At 33.3% G+C, this 14,257-nt stretch overlaps 1 protein-coding gene across 2 annotated transcripts in view; it reads right to left on the reverse strand.

Moving 5' to 3' along the window:
* Positions 1 to 14,257, reverse strand: part of FAT4 (FAT atypical cadherin 4) — a 157,178-nt gene that overhangs the window by 116,609 nt on the left and 26,312 nt on the right. The gene's annotated exons all lie outside the window — the stretch shown is intronic.

Here is a 14,257-nt window from a genome sequence, read left to right on the forward strand (position 1 = left end):
AGGCAAATTGTCAATGGCCGTGTAGCAAGATGATCTGTAAAATAAATCCTGGAAATCACTTTCATCATCATCACCATCATTATCATATATTTTTTCTCTCCCCCAAAAATCATCCATCCCAATTCACTTGAGTCCGCTGATTCATGCAGAAAGAAAGGAAAAGATTGAACCAGATCACCCGAAACAAATGAGATAAATATGCAAATAGTTTACCTATATCATAAAGGCATTGCTATCTTAATAACACATAAATTACATCCTTTAATCTTTACAAATCCTAAATGTGTTTTCCCCACTTCACAGAGAAGAAAATGTAAGTTTGAGAAAGTTAAGTAATTTGACCAAGAGCTGGTAAAAAGAGCTGAGATTCAAACTACATCTGTGATCATTTTTCCATCATATCACCACAAGACCAGGATACATGTAAATGTATTTATAAATCATTTGCTTAGAAATGAATTCTTCCTTAAAAAGATCTTTAACTCTTGTGTCAGTATGGATATACCACATGAAGTTCCTCTAAAACTAAATGGCCTAAAAATATAAATTGTTGATGGTATCTAGGGAATTATTTGAGAAAGGTGAAGCATTGAAATTATTAATAAGTGAAGGCTATACTAAATTTCTTTATATGCACACCTGAATGAAAAATGTGTGGATTTTAGGAAAGGTTGCCATGATACAAATGTACAGTTGAGGCTACACTGTTGTGATTTTCTCCCATATTTCTTAATCCAAAAATTCAGAAGGTCTCGGAAATCATTCTAAGAATACTGCTTTGAACACTTCTTTTAGGACACCATGTTTGGTCCCAGACTCTGATCAAGTTAAACACTGAACTTCAGATTTATTTTTCCTTTTACCCAATTGTTCCAATCTGTTCCTGTCACTAAGCTCTGCGTGGCTTATTCATTATTCTCCAATCCACTAATCTTCCCTTCACTCTGATTTCCATGCATATTTCCCTGTTGGATTTGAGGCTTGACACTAATTTCTTAGTTATAGCCTTTGACCTTCTAGACTATGGTTTAATTTCACTCCCTGACCTGGTTTCTCGGGACCTAGAAGGATGACCTTCATCATTTTAGATTGGCCTGAGACTCTATTTTCTTACTTGGCATTCACTATTATTATATATTGGATAAGAAAAGAGAGTAATAATTTGCTTAATATTCCATCAGCAAAGAAATAAGCAGAATTCATTTATGGATAACCACAATAAAAAGTGTCTATGTGTAGAATTTTGAAAGTTGACACTATCTACACATAAACTCAAAATATCTTAGTTATTCCTTTCTGCATTTGGATCAAAAACTTTATCCAAAAGCAAATAAAATATATGTTGAGGGTTACAAATAGAAACGTTCATTAATAAAAAATCTCTTATAAATAAAAAATTTCCTTTAATTTTAACACCAGCTGATTAGACAAAATAATAATTTATTTGCTCCATAGGTAATCTATGGAAATATGGGGCAAAATCTTTTAAAACAACCTTAGTTAGAGTGGTTTATAGGATTTTTCTAAAATATTATAAAATGCAATATAATTTCTCATCTTTGTCTTTGAAACATGGACATCAATTTCTATTTTTTAATAGCATATTTTCAGTATTTCCTTTTCACTTTATGAATTAAACTCACTTTGGAACAATTTGAATAACAGCATAGATATCTATCTGCCTATGATGAAGAAAGGATGATTGATTATATAACATTTCTGAGACCTTTGGGTCAATTCCGTAATGATGGCTTCGCAAATTCGCAAACACCACAGTTCAACCAAAGCATATTCTACTTAGTCTTCGTTCGGAATTTTTCAGCCATTAACTATTTTACTCTAAAGATTACAGTGCAACAAATATTCGTTTACAAGTGAAGATGTGTGTACCGTCATATTATAGAAACAACAGATCTCCTTTATAACACAACACCAACACTGAGACTTTTTACTTAGTGATACATATAATTTGACCCATGGTCCTTCCAAATCTATGTGCCCATAATCTCTGTCACAGCACTGTTTTATTTTAAAGACAAATATTAACTTCTGTTTTTAAAGATAATATCAAGTCTTAGATCAGCTAACAGATTGACAAAGGATAGTAAACATATTATGAAAAAGGTTTACTTTAAAACATGTTTGTCTCACTTTTGGGCCAATTTCAATGGGGACAGAACACAATGTAAACTAAAAAGAAAACAGTGAAATTTTAATTTAATTTACCTCATATTCTTGAACAATATAAAAATGGACAAGTCGATAGTGGACAGATGTTGAGATGGTGCCTAACAGGCAATGAATAGTTTCTTTGTTTGTGATGAAGTAATGTTTTGGTGAAACTTCTGTAGACTATCACTACTAAATGCTGGCTGGTTTTCATTTTCAAATTATTGTAAAACTGCTTGAATAAAGAAGTCATTCTAACTGAATGCCAAACTTTCTATAGAATTGAACATTCTTAAAAAATAAGATCTGACTTGGGTCATTTAAAATCTTTTCTAGCCATTAAGAATGCATCCTTTGCATCCTTCTAAAATTTGCCAACTTCTAAAATTTCAGTGGGATTTGAAAATATCTTCAAATTCGAGTGGGATCATATTTTAGCATTACCGTACAGAAGACGGCTAATTATGAGTTAAAACACATTCCTTAAAGCCTTGTTATGTGCAAAGCCCTCTGCTGAGGACAAGGCAATATGGAAGTGACTAACTTTTCTAATACCACTACAGTATCCAATAGAATTTGGATTATAGCCTATACAGTTGATGCTAGCTTTTTCCCTTTAATGTCAAGGTTACAGTGTGTGGAAGAAGCATAGCAAAGCCCCAGTTTTATTTCATAGAAGGACAACTTACACATGTTGAACCTGCAAAGGAGAAGACAGTCCACACTCATAGAAGAAAGTGTCCTTTTCATTAGTTACTCATATGGGGAAGCAATCTGAAGAACCACTCTTTGAAGTCAGGACCCCAAAATCCCACTTTAAAAACATCTACTGTGACATGCACAAATGGAGTACTTTAAATACTGATGTGTTGCCTTAAAAAGTAACAATTGAAAAAGAACTCTTTAAGAGGACATCAAGCACAGGAGATGTATTTCCCAAATTTGTTGGCAACCCGCTCGCTGGTACATTTTCAAACAAAACACTTAGTGATTACCTATTCTGTTCAAACTCTTTTTTTAGTCATGAAAAATGAATTGTTATATTAAAAGTAAACGTTAGGTGGAAGAAAATACTTAAAACAGTTAAACTTAGAGCTGCTTTGATTGCAATGGTGAAGAGGGAAAGAAATACTGGTTATAGTTTCCTGAGGCCCTAGAGGCCACTTCAACTCTAGTTTGGGAATCACTGCATGAGGTGATCAAAAATGCTCCCAGAATATTTTAATTTCCTTTCATATAATCCCTTAGAATTATACTATATGTAAGCACAGAACTTCAATGTATGAGTCTTCACAAAAACTATTTTATATATTGTACAAGTCATGCAAATCAAAGTAACAACTATTTGCAACAATGTAAATTCCTTTATAAAAAAGTGTTGGAGAAAATATGAGTTATACTATAATAACGTTAAAAGTTTAATATATCTGTTTGTTGAAATTTCAATATAAAATGCTGCAACAGGAGTATCTATCTTTCTGAGATGATTTGAATTGATGCACCCAATCCTCTGCCTAAAGTGGGATATCCCTCAAAAACAAGTTTATCCTGAGCTAGGAAGAATCTAGAATTCTATAAGAAGTGGGGGAATTCTGAAGAATCCATCTTTCTCCGAATGAAGACTATCTTATGGCAGGAAGAACTGTGAATGCAAAAATTTAGTCATGGGTCATGATTAGGAGGAAACTTGTACAAATATTTCTGATGTTCACTGACAAATTTTGAAAAATTATAAAAAAATTCTTCTCCCTCACTCATTATGCATTTAACTTCATATGCAGTTGATTTCTGTACATTAGCACAATCAAGTTATCACTTGAAACAGCTAAAAAGCTGTGGTACAAACGAAAGCTCTTGCACATACAAAGAAATTGAACTTATTCCAATAAAAAAGAGAAATGTGAAGATTCATAGTATTGCAGACAGGCTGATACAAATAATATGACTAGACAAAAATAGTCTGTTAGCAAGACAGCAGAGGATAACAACAGAAAATGTATCACGTTATTTATAGTTTCTCAAAAACGTGAAATTCCGTTTTGCTCATTTATTTATGACTAATACTGCTGGAACTAAAATTGTAAAGCTAAATGTAAAAAGAGCACATTGACCAAAAACAACATGAAAATGAAATTTATGAAACCTTTTAAAGTAGTCACTGTATTGGCGATGGTTCTTGCATTTCATCTGTACATTTTAATTCCAAATTGATGGCAACAATCTTATGTTTATAAATATTTTAATCCTAAAATTAGAAACTCATATGATTCATGGCCTTTGAATGTAAGTTCATTACATAAAGATGAAGTAAAACAAAATTTAATAAACAAGGGGCTGGCTCCGTGGCCGAGTGGTTAAGTTCGCGCGCTCTGCTGCAGCGGCCCAGGGTTTGGATCCTGGGCAGGGACATGGCACCACTCGTCAGGCCACATTGAGGCGGCGTCCCACATCCCACAACTGGAAGGACCTACAACTAAGATATACAACCGAGTACAGAGGGTTTTGAGGAGATAAAGCAAGAAAAAAAAAAAAAAGATTGGCAACAGTTGTTAGCCCAGGTGCCAATCTTTAAAAAAAAAAAATTTAATAAACAAAAAAACCAAAGTTTACTCCAATCTGAATGATCAACCGCATCCTATGACCATACACAAGTCCACTACGTACTAAGTCTGGTTCGCTGTCGAGTGATACAAGGCCTGGAGTCAGGAATCTTCTACTGAGAAACCTCAGCCACTATCCCCATGCCTCTAACCCAATAATAAAAATAACAATTTAAGGGTCCTTTCATTTGAAATTGTCAGGATGGGAAATATGATGAACCACGCTGCCTTAAAGGGTCAGGCGTTCGTCCTCAAATGTAATGGACTGCCTGACTGGGAAAGATGAATAGATACCTCCCTGGTAACAGTAAATGGCTTGCTGCAGTGCATAAGGGGAAGAGAACTTTCAAGGAAATCAGCAGGAGCTCTGTACACTTGCTCTGTTTTCCTGTGGATGACAGCCAGTACCCATTTCTCCAAATTTGTAAGGATCCAGGCCTTCCTGGAGGCCAGCTCTGGGGACAAAGATGCTTCTCCAAAGCTGTTACAGATAGGGACATTTGGACTGAATGAGAAACACAGTAAACAAAAGCAAAAACTACCAACTCGAAATACTGGCTATACAACACATACTTCCTTCCTAGTCTTTCACTCCTTACAAAGACCAAACTGGATTCTTCCTGTTGTACACAAGAAACTAAGTCATTGAAACAGATTTTTTTTTTAAGTCAGCATTAAGGAACAGGACTTTGGAAGATCATCTAAATAAAGTGGTATGATATTTTGATTTTTTGTACTTGGAAAATAAAGATAAAATTACAGTGATTATAGGGTCAACCCAAAATCTATGCTTTTCTCATTGTCTTTGAATTCACATGGCCCAAGTAGAGAAAAACCTTCAAATCTCTCATCTTGTTTGAGAGAAAGAAAGAAAACACTGTGACCAAAGATAAACACAACTGAGTTACTTCAACATTCAACTGGTTCTAAAGTGTGTGAATTGCTGGAATCAAAATTTACTGTTCGTTTAAAAAGCTGTCCTACCCAAGAGAAATCATAATATAAATTATTCACTCATTATGTGAAATGTGCATTTTTATGAAGTACCAAATAACCAGGCTTTACTGGATAGAAATTTGGTAATTCCAAATTTAATTGAAATTAATGGATTCACACATGAAAACCTCATCATATTTACAAAATAAATTTAATGTAGTCAGTAATTGTAAATTCATGTCTACATTTCACATTGAGTGTAGGGCCCTATGAAAGCACTCCAAATTGTATTAAGACAGATTTTAATCAGTTTTTATAGTCCTTCACCTTTGTAAAAATTAATCACAGTTACTTGTCTTTTATTTCTGAAATGAGCCTTTGTGCATCTCTATATAATTTAAATCTAATTTATGTGAAATATGAATGTCAAGCAAAATGACAACATTCTAAATGAATTCATTTATTATATTCCAAAATGCACTGCCAGACATTTAAAAGTTTAAAAGTAGGCATATATATTAAATCTTGCCATGGCATATTTTACATATATAAATCTATTTGTATTACTTGTCTGCTTAAGTTCCTTTAAATCTCTCTAGGTATGAACTTTAACCTAGAATTCAAGACCTTCAGGTCACTAGATCCAATATTCCATCTCTGACTATGGAAGCCCAAGGCCATTTGCAGAAGGGTGTGAAAGCCATTCACAGACTAACTTAAACCTCTTTTAAAATTATACTTTGAGCTCATTTCATTTCTTGTGATATTGGTGGAATTCAATTCATAAAATATATATTAATATAGTATATATAATAGAATACTGTATATTACTTTCCTAAATACATCTCTTTCAAGCTACAAGTGTTAGCCACTATCTTTAATATACTGGGAAATTCTGAACAAATGCCAGTTTGAGCAGTTATAAACTTTAATAAAAATACCTTTTTTATTTTCTTCCCTGGACTTAAGAGCACTAATTTTTATATTTTCATTATACTCTTCTAAACCCTTCTGGATAATTTATGTCTCCTTTTCAGTATCATTGTATCTTTCTCGATTGTAGCAACCATGACTATATACAATATTCCTGATGCAGAGATTAATTATTTCTTGTATGATGATTTATTTTAGTTTCCAGGCTTCTTCTTGAATTTAATTGGAATTTGGGGAGATAATTAAATTTTCTGAGAATCATCTATATAGAATTCCCAGATTCTTCCATATTCTTTAGCATCACAAAATATGTCTGTAGTTTTCTCTTAGATATGATCATTTTAATATAAATTATCTTCAATTTCATAATTAACTTGGCATGCTATTTCAGGGAAAAATGCCTTGCTTCAATCACAAGTAAAATATAGCATTATCAACCTCACTTTGGTTGAGATTATCCATGTAGACAGCACATTATACATTCCAAGTTGTGATACTGACTTAGATCATCTATATATATTCTCCAGGATTATTATTTTATGTACTATGGGTATTTTATGGTATGGCAATAAAAAATCAGCCCCTCCAGGGTGCAATCCAGGTTAAGAATATAATTTTCACGTGAGTTAATTTTCTCCTACTGTAATCCTGTGGTGTTTATTCACTTCCTCAATAAACCATTATTGAGTGCACTCTAGCTGTCAGGTGCTGGACTCATTGCAGGGGATACCGTGATGAGCAGGACAAATGAGGATAGAAAGGATCGCTCACCTTTCCAAAATGTTCACCCTGGATATAGAGCTTCATTCTATTGCAGATGTGGGCACTTTGATATTTTGCTGTGATCTTCTCTGGCCCTTGAAGTTATGTATTTATTGGGCCATTTTATAATATCAAAGGATATGTGCCAACTTGTGATAAACAATTATTTCCTTAAGCATGTTGCCTACAATATAGAAATGACTATATTAGATGTTCTGCTATGTTAACTAATAGGACACATAGTAACTAAATAAGGTAGGTATTAACATCATTATTTCATGGATAAAGAAATTGAGGGTCAGAAATATTTAGCAGCTTTCTCAATGTCATAGAGCTAGTTCAGGGGCTGAGTGATGTGAAATTTGAAACCTGAGTCCTCTGACTCCAAAATTCCTGATCTTTCCAGCTCTTTTAACATTGTTGTGTTATAATTTTTCTCAACTCTAAAAATCCCAAATAGTAGATGCAAAGGTTATTATGCATCAATATGATTATTATGGTAAAATTGCTAGCTGTTAATAACTGGTAAATCCAATTAAAATGGCTAGGTGAATTGCTTATATATCCAAATCCAAAAGTCACTTAATTTTCAGTTACATATCCCAGAGGTTCAGTGATTGTAAGTCTTAGGTCTTTTAAAAATTTTAGAAAGTATGTATTAACATCATCTCAGCATTTTAAGTAAGCTATATTGATTTTCAAACATAAATGTGATTATTATTTTAATCTAGTGAACAATGGATTCAAACCCCAATGGAAATACAACAAAGTGAGAATTCTAATGTAATTTATTAGTGGTACTTATTCATGATTTATATTAATGCTATACTTTTATAGTTAATGTTCAAATTATATATCAAATATATAGTCAAACATACAAATTAATTTTTCTTTTTCAAAATGAATGTTTCTGGTTAAGTGTTAGCAGCTATCTTTTTAAATATCAACAAACTGAAGAGTTACTGGTATAAGAGAGGTAGTTCTAGAAAACTGACTACTTTTCTCCTGCAAGTATAATGGACATTTACTTTTACCTCTAAAAATATCTGCAAATGTTACTATACTGTCTTTGCTTATCTTTCTTTTTATACTTTTTTGTATCATTTTTGATTAGTACTATTAATAAACTGGTTTTTCTATGTATATGTCTATATCTACATATAAAGTAGTTCATATGTTTGAAATATAGAGGGATAATATATATTACATATTATGTATGTATATGACATAAACTATATATTGCATATACAGTTGCTAACATATATCTATGATTGATGTTTATTAATTAAAGCTATAGGAACCAAAATTAAAGCATTTCTTATCAGTTATTCTCACAAGATATCAACTCGAAGAACGCCTGTGTTCTTTTACCAGTTTTCAGAAGACTATCTCATTAAAAATAAGTATTCATTTTCATCATCACACAATATATTTTACTACTCATTAAAAATGCAACAAAGCTCTCTATTCACCATTAGTAACAAGCTTCTCCATGACCTTGTCATAATTTATTAATGTTCTCACTTGTTAAACACCAGCATTTATTAAGTCCTTAGTGAACATATTGATATTGTTGCTATTAGATCCTGCCTACATAGTAACATTTCTGTTGAGTTTCCATAAAATTAACTCATAGAAAATATCCATGGATGAATTAAGTTGATATAAAAGAAAAAAAGTGTCTTTTAAAATTCTCTAAGGCAATAACTAAATGCTGAGCTATATTTCCTACATAATTGTACATATAATACAAATATCCAAATTTATTAATATCAAGATTTAGAAGTCAAAAAAATGCAAGGCTACTAATTCATTTGGTTTAGAAAAATGAACATCTCAGTATTAGTATTTTTACATATTTCTTGCACAGAGCACATTGCGCAGGCTCATGCTTTATTATGGCATTTGCAACTAACGGCTGCCACCTTATTTTCTTCCAAGAGCGTAAGTCCTTTCACTCCTGAGAGTCACTGAATTATAACTTAAATATTTCTCTTAGCACGGTCTGGACTGAGTAAGAGAAAAGGGCAACACTTTCATGAAGCGCTACAGAGGAAAAGTCAGTCAGCTTCAAGACACAAGGACTACTGTTTCTATTCACAGCTTTGTTTTAAATCTTCCCTTGTTTTTCCTCAACAAACCATGGCACAATGCTGCGGCATGTTCCCCTCCCAAACCGCGGCTGTCAATACCAGGTTGTTCGGGGCCCTGAATATGCGAGCAGACTAGAGTCAGTCTTCCCATGAAAATCAAGTCAATGACCTGCCTCCTTGGCTTCTTGTGAACCAAAAGACAACCATAATTTTTCATCCTTTCCATTCTCACGTGTTGTAAATGTTCACTCAAGTCCACAATCCAATACAAAATGCATTAATTCCTCCAAAGTGAGTGCACCGTGCATGATTTAATTATAGCCCATTGGACATACTTTTCCTTTACTTTTTGGAAAAAATAGCTCAAGGATCTATCTCTAAGAAATTTTTCACTCAGTAGTTTCGCATTACCCCTACTATCTAATCATGTGAAAGAAAACGAGGTTTGGTCTACTGGTTTGTCAAAAAAAAGTAGCCATAAGAGTTTATCCACAAATTTTTTATCTTCAAAGACCCAAGTTTAGCCAAGTGACAACTTCTCTATTTCCCACCACAGACTGTACCCCGACGTGAAAAACAAAAAAGAAGGAAAACACTACTATCGCTTTTATTTTAATCCCTCACGTTTTGCAGTTGGCGTTGAAGTCAGATACACAAAATCACACAGCTTTCCAAGATTTGCATTTAAAAGATTGTACACAAGCTTCAACACAGGTTGCTTTTCCGTGACCATAGAAACATCAGAAAAGTTGGAAAATTCAGTCCACTGAACTTCAAATGACTTTATTAAAGTGTCACTAATCAGAGTTAAAAGACACAAGGTTTTAGTGTTTGGACTAACAAAGTGAGTAACTCTCAAAGTCTAATGACCTGCTAAAAGCATTACTTAAAATTTAAAAAAAGAAGCCTGGTTGAAAGCAAATTAAATAAGAAAACCTTCATTGCCTTCTTCAAAAGATTGATCTTATGCAGATAACGACAGCTCAGCTGAACTGTGACACCGATGACAGCGCTCTCTGGCTGGGAAAATCTGCCTGGTTAACATTTAAAGCACCATATATATATATAATTTTACTTCAAATATAGATATCAGTAATACTTCACTTTAAGGATAAATCTATAACTAGTTAAAGCTAATAAAGTAAGTTATGTAAACTACAATCTTTTAAAACTCTAAGAGTATTCTAATTTAATTATAAGCCAAAAAGAAATTCCAACATGCAAATGCCAATCAGAGTTCATTAATAATGCATGCCAGAACGTTTAGGAGAAGGAAAAATCATTAAGTGCTACTAAAAAGCCCATACTCTACCTATAGGCTTGAGAGAGAAGAATTCTTTCTAAAGTTATGCTTTCCCTTGCTACTAGAAAAGTGAAGGAAAAATAACACATAATTTATGTATCACTTTTCTTTTTGTGGTGTCAAAGGTAGTCTTTAAGATTAGCTATCTTTAAATGGTTATAATAGCAACATCAACAAAATCCCAGAAAAAAGTTAAAGGAAAATAATTTTCTAAAAGGAAAACAATAGGTATTATTATCATCACGTTTTCCTTTTTTTTTCAATGGTTCTTAAGAGGTCCCTGGACATTTCTCTTTGGCCTTAAGCAGAAGGTTAACAGGGGAAGAAACCAGAAGTGCAGTGACGTCATTTCAAACAGAGTCCCCAAAACAAAAATACAAAAAAAGTAAACTTAGCGCCTTCACTGTCCAATATTTTTCTTTTACAGAGGTTTTTTTTTCCACTGTCCTACTTTCCAATGTAAAAATCACATTGTGGCGATTAAGAATACACACTGTGGCCATCAAGCAGGATGATGACCAGCTTCAGTCACTGTCTCCTCCAGGGGACACCTGGACATTGACCTACTTCACCAATTTCACAAACATTATTGATCACCTATAATGTGTAAAAGAAAGTGTCAGCTACTATAGCACTTTAAAGAAAGGATGATCTTTGTTTCTATCAGCAATTCACATCTGATCAAATTATAAATGTACCTCCTGAAGGCAAAAGAGGGAAACAATCTGAAAATAACAGCTATAACAGCACCAAAAAAGCTAAACCCAGTAATTCATAAAATTCACTATAATGAATTCATTCTCTCAGCATTTATTTATTATTGCCATATGCCAGGCACCACTATAGACGCTGAAGATAGAGGGATGGGTGAGAAATGGGCCAGGCACAAAGGAGTCCTAATCAGGTGGGAGAGAGGGTTGGAAATGTCAGTAGCGACAGGCGGCCTGGGTAGGTGCTCTCCTCCTCCGAGGGCGGAGTAACTGCAGTTCAATGTGGTAAGCGTTACATTTGTGGTATGAATAAAATGTTAAGGAATTTAGGAGAAGGGAATAATTAATTCTACATGGAAGGCAACTGAGGATTTTTTTCAGAGTGTTCTAGACCCAAACCGTGAATGATGAGAAGGAATCTTCCATATGGGAAAGGCGAGTAATGTCCATCACTAGACCAAGCAAGAGGCCAACAGTAGCAATTAGGTATTCCAAAACTGGGGACTGGTATGCTCCAGACATTTCTGGCAACAAAAACTTTGGCTCTAATGGAGCATCTCCACATCAGTAAGTTCACAAGGAAAAGGAAATTAAATTGTGCACCAGGCCTCCTACTCTTACTATGCTCATGCCATTTGTTCGATTACAACAAAAATGAAATAATTAACCTGATAAATTTGCTTCTAATTTTTCAAGGTATTCGGGAAATTCATTCAACACGAAAAGAGGGAATCAAGAGTACAATATATTAAAATAAAAATTTATAAAGCAGATAATCTTATTCAAAATCTGTATACAATATCTCTTGGATACGCGCTGATAAAATTTATAGCAGTGCTCAATATTTATCAAGAACCGTCTCTGCATTGTACTAATTGCGCTATGAGAGGTCCCTCAACTTTAAAAATATAAATTGTTTAATATAGCAAGAAAACCTCTCTCTCCTAATGCACTCCCCCTGCCCTCTTCCTGTAATTCACATTACTAACCAAATCTGTATCAATTCACCTATTGCAACATGACATGGCCCTGCGACTAGTTCAATTACTGTTCTGCGTCCTCATTTTACACAGTCCTGGGTTGAATTTGCCTTTGGAATATGTCTGGTGTTTTCTCCCTGCCCACTGATGTTTAACAATTCATGTAAGTCCAAGATCAAACTTCTCTTCAGGAAGCCCTTTCAAATTAACCTACCTAATCATGTGGTTCACTAATTTACTTTTTTTCTCACACAATTTTTCCTACATTTTTTTTTTCTGTAGTATAGCTTCTCAAATTTTCTGTCAGAGAAAAGCCAATATGTATTTTTAATTTATTTTCTTGAGCAGTGAAGTTCTTCACAAATTAGGTAGTCAATACTCAAACTCAGGTTTTTAAAAATACGTTTAAAAGTTTGAGATAAATAAAATTAAGCATTACTATTAATACTATATTAAGAAATAAAATTAAAGTTTCAGCAATTTTTCTTAACCAAATGGAATTATAACTCAGACGAACATTCTTGACTGATTTAGGGGTTGAAATAGCACAGTAAGTGGATGGTAACGTCCTGATGGTGAAGTGGGAGCAACCTCTGGCCCTGGTGCTATGGATTCCAGCTCTGACAGCCAGAAAGGAACCAGCCCGTGGACTGAAGCTGCTTAATTCATCATTGCTTTTAAACCAGTAGACACAGAGTTCAATGTAACTGGGATAAAACATGACATTTCTGAAAATGTCTGCCCTAGCTGAAGCAGGGCAAGCCATCAGTATGCAGAAGAGCAGACGCAGAGAATTTAAAGACATACCTCAGCTTTCATGGGAAAATAAAGAGGCCTTCATATAAAACCACAGGTTTCTTTTCAAAGAACCCACTGGATAGGATTGAAAACTGCAAAATGATTGATTGCAAAGAGCTTACATAGCTTCTACATAAAATTACGGTAAAATTGGGCAGAACTTTTGCTATCTAGTAACTAAAATGCTCATACAACTAATATTGGCTAGTACAGTTAATTATAACCCAATGTATAGTTTCCAAATTATATAGCATTGATTTATTTTCTTTAGAATATTTACTCAAAAAATTGTACAGAGATGAAACATTTCTCTGTTTAAAACCTTGTTTTAATATAATAACTAAAAAATAAAAACAGCAGTGAAAATGAATGAACAAAGCTTTACTCAATGGCTTTTTAGATCTCATTTTAATATTCTTAGCTATGGAATAATATAAAATTTTGTTTCTTTCTTCTAAGAACCAATTGTTCTTACTATAAAGAATAAAATTATATGTATGTGATGATGTCTACAAAATTTTTAAGTGCGAGCCATGGTCACATTAAATTATGACAAATACAGTATTTAGGAATTTTTAGTATTTAAAACCATATTTATAGTAAATAAAAAATAGGAGAAAAGATCTTTAAAAAAAAAGTAATCTTTCTAATTCAGGAGCCTACACTAAACAAAAATACAATGCCAAACATATGATTATTTGGTTTCAAATACAAGCTATTAACAAAAACTCATCACATTTTTAAAATTAATGGACATTTGTATACGTGTATGGGTTCGTGTATATAAATGTATACGTGTGTGTGTAGAGAGAGAGAGAGAGAAACAGAGAGAGAGAGAGAGAGAGAGAGAATTATGAAACACTTCAACTAACCAATCTTGGACACTGCCCTTGCTACTTATAGTAACAATTTGAATAAACTTCCTAAGAAAAGAAATATTTTCCAAGTGTAATGAGATGATTTATAATACAAA

Source organism: Equus przewalskii, chromosome 2 (genome assembly GCF_037783145.1).
Source record: "Equus przewalskii isolate Varuska chromosome 2, EquPr2, whole genome shotgun sequence".
Classification (NCBI taxonomy): domain Eukaryota; kingdom Metazoa; phylum Chordata; class Mammalia; order Perissodactyla; family Equidae; genus Equus; species Equus przewalskii.